Source organism: Zalophus californianus, chromosome 2 (assembly GCF_009762305.2).
Source record: "Zalophus californianus isolate mZalCal1 chromosome 2, mZalCal1.pri.v2, whole genome shotgun sequence".
Taxonomy (NCBI): domain Eukaryota; kingdom Metazoa; phylum Chordata; class Mammalia; order Carnivora; family Otariidae; genus Zalophus; species Zalophus californianus.
In genome coordinates, this window is record NC_045596.1 from 185,295,440 (window position 1) to 185,310,013 (window position 14,574).

Genomic DNA, 14,574 nt, shown 5'->3' on the forward strand with positions numbered 1-14,574 from the left:
ACCTTAAGAGTAAGGTTTTCAGGGTTTCCCACTGAGTATGATGTTTGCTGTGGACTTTTTATATATGGTCTTTATTATATACAGATATGTTCCTTCTAAACCTATGTTGTAGAGGGTTTTTATCATGAATGGATGTTGTACTTTGTCAAGCGCTTTTTGTGTATCTTGAAATGATCATATGGTTTTTATCCTTTCTCTTATTGGTGTGATGTACATCAATTTGCAAATATTGAAACAGTCTGCATCCTGGGAGTAAATCCCACTTGACTGTAGTGAATTTTTTTTTTTTTTAATGTATTGTTGGATTCAGCTTGATAGTATTTTATTGAGGATTTTTGCATTTAAGCTCATCAGAGATATTGACCTGTAGTTCTCTTTTTTGTGCTCCTAATCTGGTTTTGGTATCACAGTAATGCTGGTCTCACAGAATGAATTTGGAAGTTCTACTTCCTCTTTTATTTTTTGGAAAAGTTTTAGAAGAATAGGTATTAACTCTTCTTTAAATGTTTGTTAGAATTCACTTGTAAAAGCTGTCTAGTCCTGGACTTTTTTCTGTTGGGAGTTTTTTTGATTACTGATTCAATTTCATTGCTGATTATCAGTTTGTTCAAATTTTCTATTTCTTCCTGTTTCAGTTTTGGGAGGTTATATGTTTCTAAGAATTTAGCCATTTCTTCTAGGTTATCCAGTTTGTTAGCATATAATTTTTCACAATACTCTCTTAAATTGTTCGCATTTTTGTGGTGGTGTTATTTCTCCTCTTTCATTTCTGATTTTATTTGAGTTCTCTCCTTTTTTTTTTTTTTTTTGGATGAGTCTGGGTAGAGGTTTATCAATTTAGTTGATCTTTTCAAAGAACCAGCTCCTGGTTTCATTGATCTGTTTTATTTTCTGTTCTAATTTTATTATTTCCTTCCTTCTGCTGGCTTTAGGTTTTATTTGTTCTTTTTCTAGTTTCTTTAGGTGTAAGTGTAGATTATTTATTTGAGATTTTTCTTGCTTCTTGAGAGAGGCTTGTATTGCTATAAACCTCCCTCTTCAAACAGCTTTGCTGCATCCCAAAGATTTTGGATCATTGTGTTTTCATTTTTATTTGTCTCCATGTATTTTTTTAATTTCCTCTTTCATTTCTTTGTCGACCCCTTCATTGTTTAGTAGCATGTTATTTAACTTCCATGTATATGTGTTCTTTCCAGATTTTTTTCTTGTGGTTGATTTCTAGTTTTATTGCATTGTGGTCAGAAAGATGCATGGTAAGACTTTGATCTTCTTGAATTTGTTGAGACTTGTTTTGTGGCCTAATATGTGATCTCTTCTAGAGAATGTTCCATGTGTACTTGAAAACAATGTGTATCCTTCCCATGTTTTAGGATGGAATGTTCTGAATATATTTGTTAAGTCCATCTGATCTAGTGTGTCATTCAAAGCCATTGTTACCTTACTGATTTTCTATTTAGATGATATGTCCACTGATGTGAGTGGGGTATTAAAATCACCTACTATTATTGAATTACTTTCAATTAGTTCCTTTATACTTGTTATTAACTTTTTTATGTATTTGGGTGCTCCCAAGTTGGGTGCATAAATATTTACAATTGTTATATCTTTTTATTGGGTTGTTCCCATTATTATTAGATAGTATTCTTCTTTGTCTCTTGTTTTAAAGTCTCTTTTGTCTGATATAATATGGCTACTTCAGCTTTCTTTTGACATTCATTTGCATGATAAATGTTTCTCCATATCCTCACTTTCAAACTGCAGGTATCTCTAGGTGTGAAATGAGTCTCTTGTCGGCAGCCTATAGATGAATCTTGTTGTTTTCTGGTATGTGTGTTTTTTTTTTTTTACCTAATCCATCACCCTATGTCATTTGATTGGAGGACTTAGTCTTAGACTTTACATTCAAAGTGATTATTGATATGTATGTATCTGTTGCTATTTTGTTATTTATTGTGTGGTTGTTTTTGTAGATTCTCTGTTCCTTTCTTCCCTTGCTCTCTACTTTCACCATAAATTGGTTTTCTTTAGTGATACACTTGGATTCCTTTCTCTTTACTTTTTTTGCATATCTATTACTGGCTTTTGATTTTTGGTTACCATTAAATTTTTATATAACATCTTCTGCATATAGCAGTCTATATTAAGTTGATGGTCATTTAAGTTTTTACTCATTCTTTACTCCTTTCTTCCCCATAGTTTAGGTATATGGTGTTATACTTTACATACTTTTATTTTGTGAGTCCCTAGACTGATTTTTACGGATATACTTATTTTTACTGCTTTTGTGATTCCTACTTTTCGTACTCTTACTTATGGTTTTTCTTTTCCACTCAAACAGTCCCCTTTAGTATTTCTTATAAGGCTGGTTTAGTGGTCATGAACTCCTTTAGTTTTTGTTTGAGAAACTCTTTGTCTCTCCTTCTATTCTGAATGATAACCTTGCTGGAAACTTTGAATCTATGATGCCACTCTCTTCCAGCTTGCAAAATTTGTGCTGAAAAATCAGGTGATAGCCTTATGGGGTTTCCCTTGTGTGTAACTTTTCCTTTCTCTTGCTGTTTTTAAAATTCTCTCTTTCTCACTAGGTTTTGGCATTTTAATTACTATGTGTCTTGGCATGGACCTCCTTGGGTTGACTTTGTTGGGGGCTCTTTGTGCCTCCTGGATCTGCATTTCTATTTCCTTCCCCAGATTTAGGAAGTTTTCAATTATTATTTTTTCAATCTTTTTGCCCCCTTTTTCTCTTTCTTCTCCTTCTGGGATCCCCATAATGCAAATACTATGATTAAGGGAGTCCCTGAGTTCCCTAAGTCTCTTCTCATTCTGCATAACTTTTTTTTCTTCCTGCTCAGCTGATTACTTTTCATTATTCTGTTCTCCAGGTCACTGATTGATTTTTCTGCATCCTCTAGTATGCTATTTATTCCACCTAGTTTATTTTTAATTTCACTCATTGTGTTCTTCATCTCTGATTGCTTCTTTTTCATCTCTTTAGTAAAAGTCTCACTGTCTCCATTCTTTTCTCAAATCCAACCAGTATCTTTATGATCATTAGTTTAAATTCCTTATTGGGCATATTACTTAGGTCTCTTGCTATAATTTTGCCCTGTTCTTTCATCTGGGACATATTCCTCTGTCTCCTCATTTTGTCTAGCTCTCTGTGTCTGTTTCTGTGTTAGGAAAGGCAGTTATGTCTCCTGTTTTTGAAATAGTGAGTGGGGTACATACTTTTAACAAGATGGCACTGGCCCTCTGCCAGAGGGGACGTGCCTCCACTGGCATGACCAAGAAGGCAGAGGCCGGGCACCTGGGTGGCTCAGTTGGTTAAGCGACTGCCTTCGGCTCAGGTCATGATCCTGGAGTCCCGGGATCGAGTCCCACATCGGGCTCCCTGCTCGGCAGGGAGTCTGCTTCTCCCTCTTACCCTCTTCCCTCTCGTGCTCTCTATCTCTCATTCTCTCTCTCTCAAATAAATAAATAAAATCTTAAAAAAAAAAAAAGGCAGAGGCCACTCCAAAAAATGTGTGAGGGTGGGGTGCATAGTTTTAAAAAGGTGCATATGTCCTCTGGTGGGAGGCTGCTACCACCACCATGGAGACAGGTACCACTAAGTGCCCTGTTGAGAGATAAAATGTTGGTAAGGTTTGTGCCAGTGTTCTAGGGGAAGGGACCTGCAGTGCTAGAACTGAGTCAGATCAGGCTGGAGGGTACAGAGCACAGTGTAAGCAAGTTAAGTAGTAAATGCCTGAACCACACTGGATCCCATAGGTGATTGTGTTTTTGTGAGGGATGGGGAGGAAAATGGCACTTGCCATCTCCTTTGTTTTTGGAGGAGTCTCCCAGGGATCTCTGTCCCTTTGTACATGCTCTGGGTTTAGCATATAACTCTCCCTCCAGTATGCTTCCAGCATATTTCAAATTACTCTTTCCGTGCTATATATCTCTGGGGGCTGTTTGTTATACTATCTTTTTAGAGGCGGGGATTCAGTTTCCTATCACCCTCCCAGCTCTTCTAGAGCCAAAGCCAAGCTTGCTGATTTTTAAAGTTCCAGGCTTTAAGTCCCACTGGTTGTAAGAACTTACACAATTCATCTCCTCTGGTTTTGAAAGCCAACTGTTATGGGATTTGTATTCCCTGTGTGGGCTTCTGGTGTGATAGTCTGTTTCTCTCACCAATCTTGTCCTCTGGGTCTGTTTCTCCCTCTGGTGGACAGAGTGCAGGTCCATTTAGCTTCCTCCACTCCACCCTTTCTACCCACTTCAATGTGACCTTTTCTCTATATTTAACAGTTGGAGTTTGTTCTGCCAATCTTTGGCTCATTTTCTGGGTTATTTGCACTGATGTGAATGTTATTTAGTTGTATCCATGGGTTGAGGTGAGCTTAGGGCCCTACTACTAAGCCGTCTTCTCTGGAAGTCTGCAACATTCTACAGTTTTAGGTCACTAATAAACACATCCAGTCTTCAAACAATTTATATAGGACTGCAATTTGAAAAATTAGTTTAACATAATACTAAGAATTTTAAAAATCTAAGACACATTCCTTACATTTAACAAACTTCATATGATTGTTCTGAATATGCAAAGATGATATAACTGGGCACTAACCCAATTTATGTAACCTTGGAATTCAATTTCCATAGTCACATATTCTTGTTTTTGATGGTGGGAGATTGGAGAAATCAGTTCCTCACATGACCCTTAATGGTTTCTACCCACTGATATTCATACCTTCAGGTAATCCCTCTCATTGAGTGTGGGTAGGACTGTGACTTGCTTCTAACCAATAAAATATAGCAATGGTGATGGATATCATTTCCATGATTATTTTATATTATATAAGACTCTGTCTTTGAAGACTGGGTCAGAGTTCATCTTTGTGGGCTTGATGAAATAAATGTCTATTTTAGAGAAGCCTCATGGCAAGGAACTGTAGGCAGCATCTAGGACTTGAGGGTACCCTCTACCTGACAACGAGTGAAAAGTCAAGGAAGGTCAGTCAGTCATATAGCCTCAAGAAAATGAATTATGCCAATAATCTGAATGAACTTGGAAGCATATATTCCCCAGTTAAACCTCCAGTTGACAATGCAGTCCAGCCAAGTCCTTGAAACTCTGAGCAAAGGACTCAAGCAAGCTATGCCCAGACTTCCGACTCACAGAAGCTGAAATAATAAAGGTATGCTGTTCTAAGTTGCTAGGTTTGTGATGATTTCTTATGTAATGATAGATTGCATATATGATAATGCTTACATAGATGTGAAAAATGAATGAGACTAAAGCTTGAGGGATTTTAATTATTTAATTTTTTAGCATAGAGAATGGCTAAACATAGAAGATATTCTTATGATTCAGGGAAAAGAGTATGTTAATAGGAACCATAGAGAGTTACACAATTTGCTGGTCCAAAATGAAAATGAATTGCTTGACCTAGATGGACCTCAAAATTGGAAGGCAGAGAAAGCTGTTCACACATAGATAAAGACTCTTGATCATTGGTATTTGATAAAAGCTTCTTAAAGTAGGTCCATCTAAAAGAGACGGATATTATGGTAAATATTGGGGGTGGGGTGGGCTAAGACTTTGCTGAGATCTCCTCCATAAAATTCAGTGAATTGTAAATTATAAAATAAGTTTATTTCATTGTTAATAAAACTAGAGTTATAATTGTGTTCTAAGAATAAAAATTAATCAAATACTAGTTAATGAATTGGGTTTTTATTTTTTCTCCTGATAGTATATTGTGGAGGTATCAGATTTCCTACTTCATGTTTGAGTTTAAAGCAAAATTAAAACATTTATCATTTTTTAAAATTTTTTTTAAAGATTTTATTTATTTTTTTGAGAGAGAGACAATGAGAGACAGAGAGCACAAGAGGGGGGAGGGTCAGAGGGAGAAGCAGACTCCCTGCTGAGCAGGGAGCCTGATATGGGACTCGATCCCGGGACTCCAGGATCATGACCTGAGCCGAAGGCAGTCGCTTAACCAACTGAGCCACCCAGGCACCCAAAACATTTATCATTTTTAAAAGAATTCTTTTTTTTTAATTTTTCCCATAATCTTTCTTAATTTTTTGGTGATTAATTCATTCTGCTTTACTTACTATTATTCATCAATTTTGTTTCCTTTCCTTTTCTTCCATTATTAGCTGGTCTAGACTACTAGACTTTCATTTGTCATTGAATTTGTTGTGACCTAAGCAGTCCTTTCATATCACTGTTATTGACTTCATGAAATACTGCATCTTTTACAGTATTCACCCTCTCACTTTGCAGAAGTTTTATATTATTTTTCCATTGTATTGTTGAATATCAAACAATTTGCAAAACCACTCCCTGTCTCATGGCAAAGACAGATTGTACTATTAAATCTTAAATGTGAAATCTGGAAGAGCAAAGATTTGCCTGCTTTGTCTATAATAGTCTCTTCCAAGGTCTTACTGCAAAAACCTCAATTTTTACTGTGAAATCTGACTTGCCTTCTATTTCTAGCCTCATTCAGACCACAATTTCCTCTGCTTTTTACCTCTAACAAGATAATTCTAGTCCTCTGAGTAAATGTACAGCTGTAAGTCCATGAACTATACTTTCTTGTAGGAATACTCATAATGGGGGGGGATGGGGAGGGTTTACGTGGTACCTTCTTACAGTTTCAACCCGTCTTACAGAGTGGGCTCTGTGAACCAAGAGAGAAAGGAAAGCTTCAGTACTTTATTTTCAAGTGCTAAGTAGTAAAAATAAAAAAATGTGTGTATGTATCTATTTGTTGTCTCTTGATGGTTATAGTTCAGATTTATTATACCTATAAACCCTTCAAGATAAATCAATATAATACATGTTGAGTACAAAGTTATTCATCTTTCCTTTGCAGTCTTCCACTTTGTCCCATTTCCCCATGTACCGTCTTCTAGTATCTGGCACAGTGTCTGGCACAAAATAGCTTCTTAATAAACAGACGTTGAGTAGAATAGTCAAATATCCCCCAGCAATAAACCTAGTAATAATTTTTAAGTTTTAAAATACCAAATTATGTGTAAATATCAATAGTACTAAATTTCTTCATGCTACCTTGAACAAATGCAAATGTAAGCATAAAAAATAAAGACAAGGACTTTAGGGAAATTTTGCACTTTAAACTGTGTTGGAGGAGGTCAGTGTGGCATAACTCTGTGGGATCCATTTGCATTTAGCAGGCAAATGACAGGCATACACATGGAATCAAAGTTTTTTTTTTTTTAAATATAGACGTGATTTTCTGATGATCAAGTATGAGCAATGACAAAGCAAACTTGGTTGCCATTTGAAATATTTGGCTCTAGCTCTGGGAAAAATCCAAGGCTTTCTAATAGATAAGCTTACAGTGTATATAGTTCATTAGTTTCACTGATTAGAACACTGATTAGTGAGGCTCAGATTAGAATCTGAATTCCTGTGGAGATCAAATTATCTTCACTCTATACCATGGCCAACTCTTAACTCCAAACAGCAATTCAGAGTTGTTGGTCTCACAATGATCTGAGTGAGAAGAGGGAGCAGTTTTTAAATTAAACCTGTCATTACGACAGGAGAAACAATCACAGCTGTAACAGTTGTCATTCTGGGCTATGAAGACTTCTTTTCTGCAATTACAGCTAATCCAAAAGAACAAAACAAAACATTAATAATCTTTTAAGTAAGGTGCTAGGATGGGATTTTTCGTTGTTGCAGTTGAACTGAAAATTTATCCACCAGAGCAAAGTGACATCTTTATTAGAATCCAATTCTAACCCATTAGATTTGCTGCGCAGGTAAATAAAGCAGATTCCGGTGTCATATGCAAAATGAAAATGGCAGTTACATTATTACCTATTAGACAAAATAAAGAATTGCAGAATTGGACCCTAAGCCCAATTTATATAGAAAATTTCAATGCAGGAAGAGAGTTACAATATAGCCCTATTCCCTTCGCCTCTACGTAACAATATAATTATGATGGAATGTGTTTCCTTTGTTTTTGTTGTTGTTGTTTCTTTGTTTTGTTTTTAGTTAAACTGCAAATGGGTTTTTCTCATCAAATAATCTGAAAACATTAAATTCTGGTTTTTAAGAATGAAGAATATCCCTTCATTTCTTAAGGAATAATTTTTATTAAGAAAGAAGAACATCCTTTGTTGTCATTGTAAGCTTAATATGTTACAAATTTAGTTTCACTAAGCTAAGAAAAAAGCCATCTAATGACCAAGTATTTGTCCTTGCTGGACTGCCACTGTTGGGTCTTTTCCTGGAATGTTGACAGGGATATTAAAGATAATTAAACTTCCTGTTAAACAAATGCAACATACAAGAGCAACTGATTCATTTCAAGAAATTTTGTTTATAAAATATTGGAAAGGCAAAGGAAAAAATATAAAAATGTTAAAGAAAACAAAATATTATAATAAAAATGGGCAATAAAATACTCATTGAAATTCAAAGCTTTACATTTTTGCCAACAAAATTTACATATTATATTTAGATACTGAATTTTTGTTATAAAATAAAGTATGTGATCATTTATGGAATTATTTTCTACCTGAACATTTTGTGAGAAATAGCCATAAGCTAAAATTGCACTCATTTTTTATTAAGAAACGAGTGTTCTTTGAAATCAGCAAAGGTATACCAGTCCTAATAGGATCTATTACAGATTCTTTTCTAGCCCAGAACCATACATTGCTTTTAGTTTTTAATGTCTCTTTAGTTTTGTTTTGTTTTTTTAATCTAGAACAGGGCAGCATTCTTTTTTTTTTTTTTTTTTTGTCTTTCATGGATTTGAGCCTTTTGAAGAGGAGAGGTCAGTTACCTTATAGACTGGCCTTTATCTTGGATTCGTGGGATGTTTCTCACGATGAGATCTAGTCCATGCATTTCTCACAGGGGTACAAACACCAGTGATGCTGCATCTTCAGTGCATCGTATCAGGAGGCACACAAATAAAACTATCTTAAAGAAATAATTTCATAACCATTCTTCCATCTTCATGACGAGTTTCTTTTTTCTATGGATATAGGTTTTCATCATTTTTTAATACTTAAAAATACAGATACACAGTTTTTATGTGCTTTCTGTTCCATTTCCAATATTATAGCATGTTTATGTCTCTTTATAACTTCGTAATTTATTTAACCAGTCAATTGCTGGGGAGTCAGATTGGTTTCAAATCCTTCACTATTTATTAAATGAATAAAACCATAATAGGCCACGTACACCGTTGATGGAGTCATTAGGTTCAACTGGACAAAACACGAGGACAAAACACTATGCTAATGTAAGCGAAGTTCCTTTCTGTTCTCAGATCTTCAGCTACAGCTACCCTATTCTCAACCAACAGACTTAGAGATGGAAGTTTTGCAACAAGCGGGATCTGGCAGGGAATAAGGGTGGGACCAACATACATTCATTCCCAGTCCTAGAAAATAATTTTAAACGTAGGTCTTGTTGACAGTGACCCAGCCATGTCATTTTTGTTAATGGGCCATGGAATGCTTTTGTGTATAAATCTCCTTGAGCGAAAATATAATTTAAGTTGGCTTAAATATGCCTAAAATCATCACTTTAAAAAGATTTATCATAGAAACCTTAAGAATGTATCTAGAAGTTTTACTCATGCCTTCTCTAATTTTTGCACTAGAAAACCCTTAAGGGAACTTTTTGCCCACTTACACAAATAGAGAGAAATGTATTATATAAGGAAGCTATTGTGAATACAACCCAAATACTGTCAAGGGACAGGAAAACAGTACGTTGATGTCGTACAGTGAAGCCTTACAGTTCCTTCATACAATATGAGATTTTCTATTATGCTGGCAATGGGCCATTTGGAATATCTCAGAAATTAAAACTGGAATCAAAATGCCAGGCATCCCGACACAGTGCCAAACTCCCAAGGCAGAAAGATAGAGGGAGAGAAGAAGAAGAAAGGAAGAGAGGAGGCTGTTGGTGATCTCTACCAAGGCTAATTTGTTGCCTAGGTTCACAGCACTGAATGGTGACCGCATTTCTAAAACTTGTCCAACCACCAGCCTGATAAAGGGCCTATCAAAGAATCAGATGGAGAGAATTAGCTGAGCAGGATGGAAAGAATTAGCATGGCTCCCACTGGTTACATCACTGCTTAATTTGGCGCGTCCCTATATCAAGTCAGCTCATAATTATCTGCTCTAATGGGCCTCAGAGGGAGGGGTGGGAACGGGGAGCTGTCACACAGATAATACAAAGACAATAAAATATTTTCTATTAGGCTAATGCATATATCATATGCTTAAGAAGGAAGTATGTTTATCTTTCTAATTATGTTTTGCTTAGACTAATTTTTTTTTTAATTCCCATGCCAATGAGAAAGCTATTTCATATTACACAGATAGTGAGGAAAGCAGCCTAGGTTTTAAAATCTTCAAGATAAAATTCATGAAATTGGTAAACTACAAGTCAGAAACATGTTTTTCTGAAAATGTGGCCTCTCCAGTGTCCCTGTAATTTGGTTCAGGCCTCCCCTACATCTTCACCAGACTCCCCATTGCTCTCCCTCTCTCCAGGCTCCCTCTTCTTCAGCCCCACAGCCCAAAGGGAACCCGGGGTCTGTGGAGGGGGTGGGTACTGAGTTCCCACCACCATCCTGACTCACCCACAGGTGCTAGGGGAGTGGGAATGTTCCCTTCCGCATCACCACTAATCCCTCAAAAATTCCACACTCTGTGTCGAAAGGCCTTATGAGTATTTTAACCCATTAATTTCACAGAGTGTGGCGCAAATCACAATGGAAGGGGGAGTGAGCTTCAAAAAACTATTTTGGAGAAAAAGAAACACCAGTTTTTTTTTTTTTTCTTTCCCACTCTCCCCTCCGCCCCCTACTCTGCCTTTCTCCCGTAGTAATCTGAACTCTCCTGTGGCAGGCAGTTGGCTAGCTCTGTTCATCCAGGAGGTAGGAGGTCACTTACAAAAGCAGTTTAGAAAGGCACGGATGTAAATATTTCATCTGTTACTTTAGTAGGAAGGATTGTTCTACACCAGTGTTATGCCCCTGTTCAAATCCTCCAGTAAGCCCCTCACGTTCCTGGCATTTAGACTGCATGGCCCACAATTACCACTGGCCTTTCCAGTTTAGTTTGTGCCACTCCCCCAACTACACCAAACACAACAAACTATTTTCCATTCACCAAAGATGGCATGTGTCCAAGATAATATACTTTTAGTGTAGTGACCATGTTAAAAGAACATGGACTTGTTAAGCTTGAATGATGGCTCCAGGCCCGTATCAACGAAAGCAATCCCTTGGTCGAGGATTCAAAACTTTAATTACTCTTGAAAAAGGCAAAACTGGTTGCCACCAGTCACTTTGCCTTTTCAGTCTGCTTCACTGAGGGTTGAAAAGGACAGTGCTGTCCCTGGAAATTGCACAATAATGAAGTGCTGCTCAAAAGATTTTGTGTATGCATAGTATGTATAGTTCCCTAGGTCCGTGGTCATAACTAACATGGGAGGGGGGCAGGAGGATGACTGCATTTCTCTCCCCGTGACCCTTCCCTAGGCCAAGGACAAGAGATTTTTTATTACAGATAAATTCATATTTTTTCTCCTATTTTCATTTTAATTCAACAAAACCCTTGAATCATCTGCAATGTGCTGGGCTCCGGGAGGCATAATGGGTCAGGTGTTTTCATATGTTTTTGACCTAAATCCATAATAAGAATAATTTTTGATCCTGACCCATATATATGTGAACATGGTTTCCTTTGTATGTGTGTGTGTATTTAAATGCATACAAATATATATGCATATTTTCTTTGTTATATGTGATGTTCTCGGATACTTTATATTCTACTTCTTTTCTATTTGTTGATGCTTGTTGCAAACCATTCAGTATCATGCTCCAGCGCATCCGCCTCCACACGACCACTGGTTGTAGCTTGCTAAAAGGTGCCTGACTACAGCTACTTTGACCAGTTCCAAATGGCTAGTTGGCCTGGTACAGATGAGGAGATCCTGGGCCCAATATTATCATGGTACCATTTAACGTAAAACTAAGTTAGACTTCTTTTTTCCTTTCACTCCTCACATAGTAGAAAATCCTGTTGGCTTCCCTCCAAATTATTTTCCAACTGACCCTCCCTCGTCATCTCCACCACCACCAGTCCTGTCCAAACCATGATTGGCTCTCACCTGGATCCCAGCAAAACCCCTAAGTCTTCCTTTTTACTCCATTGCCCCGTTAGAGTCTCCCTCACAAAGAAGCCAGAGCGATCCAGTTAAAATGTAAGTTACATTACATCCCTTTTCAGTGAGCACCCTCCAATAGCTTTCTTCCATGACACACGACATAAATCGAATCAAATTCCATGCCATCTCTCATCCTACAAGGTCCTGCTTGATCCATCCTGCCACCTCTTCAATCCCATCTTCTATTTCATTTCCTGACACTTACACTTGCTCAAGCACTCCAGCCTCAGGCCAGCCACTATATTTTTTCCTCCAAACACTGAACCCTGCCACAGGGCATTTTCAATGGTCTGGAGTCTCCCTCCAAACTCCTCATACAATGATTTACTTATTTGTCATGCTCATTACTTATTGTTCATTCTCCACCTGTTAGAATGTGAACTTTGTTTTATTCACAGGTAGTATATCCAAAGTAGCTAGGAGAGTGCTTGACACATTGTGGGTGCTTCTTAAATACTGATGGTTGAATGCAAAAAATGTTAACTCTCATGTTAACACTACCAATAACACAAGCTACTCTTGCCTTTGACACACATACACAACAATCACACAGCTCCATATTTTCTCCAACATCAAACAAACCACTCCAGTCACAGATTTAACATTTTGAATATCAACCATATAAAGTAAGAGTGGGAGAAAAAAATGATAATTAACTTTATTATCTTTGTACTAGGTTAGTCAATAAGTCATTGGTAATAAATGTTTCTCAAAAAAAGAATCTCCTTTTCTAGTAAATTATGAAGTCTCATATCTACATTTCAGGCTGTTTCCATCATAATCCAACTGAATATTTATAACAGGTATTCAGGGCATGTTCTCTAGAAAAGAAATTAAAAAAAAAAAAAACCTACTTAGACATTTCACAAAGTCATTTCTATACTACTAAAATTACAGACTCAATGAAATAAATCGTTTTATCTAACACTGGTGCAAAGAAAACCAGTTCGCAGTGTGGGGTCTTTTCATGGCCTCCTGCACTGTCATTTTTCGTTCAGAATATTCAGATGAGCCCCTTGAAAACCATGTAGGTTCCATGTTTGTTATTAAACCGCAGACCAGGTAAGCACAAGAGTTGACAACCTGGGGACCCTTTAATGATAATTCTCTGCCCGTGTTAGCCATGGTTTTCCTATCCCTGCAACAATCTTCAACTGTGTAATCAGTTAGAATTTAATTCAGTTCAGGATTAATCTCTAAATCCAGGCCTGAGCATTTCTCTAGTGTAACACTGCTGGGGATTAGCCAATGCTGGATTCTGAGTTCAGAGATCAGGAGCAACTCAGGACAGAGACGGTGAAAGAGGACTGCCAGAATAAAGGTTGGTTCGTAAGGCTATGTCTACTTCATCGCCCTCACATCTATAAAATCTAGAAGACCAGTTTATTTTGGGAATTCATCTTTCCTTGGGTATATATCACATTTTGCAAGAAAAAATGGTTTATATAAAAATGTCTATACAAAAGTTGCCATGGCATACCTCATAAGTGCTTATATATTATATGAGGCATAAGGAGTGAAATAAAATCCAGCTCATATTTCTTCCCTTGGGCAAATTCCAACATCCACCCCGCCAAGCAATAAGCCATCCAATCTCTGCTTTGTTTACCTCCTCTTGGAAGTAGCAAAATTTGTGTGATTGAGATTTAGAGCAGTCTTCAGGTGGTCATGTGCATTTCAAGTACCATTATTATATATTAATTAGCTCTTCTTATATGTGCTGTTTAATTAAGTGGGAAACCATCCTTACCATAAACCAGAGAAAAATGTCAATGCAAACTATTCACCTGGGTTGAAGGACACTGTGCTATAGGTCAAGAGCATTAACCCTGAATTAGGTTGCCTGGATTCAAATCCCAACTCTGCTACTTACTGACTAGGCAAGATTGGTTCTGTTACTTAACATTTCCCTGCCTCTAGATTTTCCTCTAGGGATAATAACACCTTCCATGTAAGGATTTAGGTTTTAACTTAAATAGTACTATGTTAGAATTTAACTTAAATAATACTATATTAGTCTCCTCAGGCTGCCCCAACAGAACCTTCCAGACTTGGTGGCTTATACAGCAGACATTGATCCCAGAAATCTAAGATGAATGTGCTGGCACAGTTGGTTCCTGGTAAGGGCTCTCTTCCTGCCTTGCAGATGACCATCTTCTTGTTGGGATCTCATAAGGCCCATTTTCTGTGGGCACACACCCTTCGTGTGCATTCTTCTTAGAAGGACACCGGTCCTATTGAATTAGCCCTATTGCATAAGGACTCCTTATGCCCTTATTTAACCATAATTACCTCTTGAAAGATCCTATCTCCAAATACAGTCACACTGGGGATTAGGG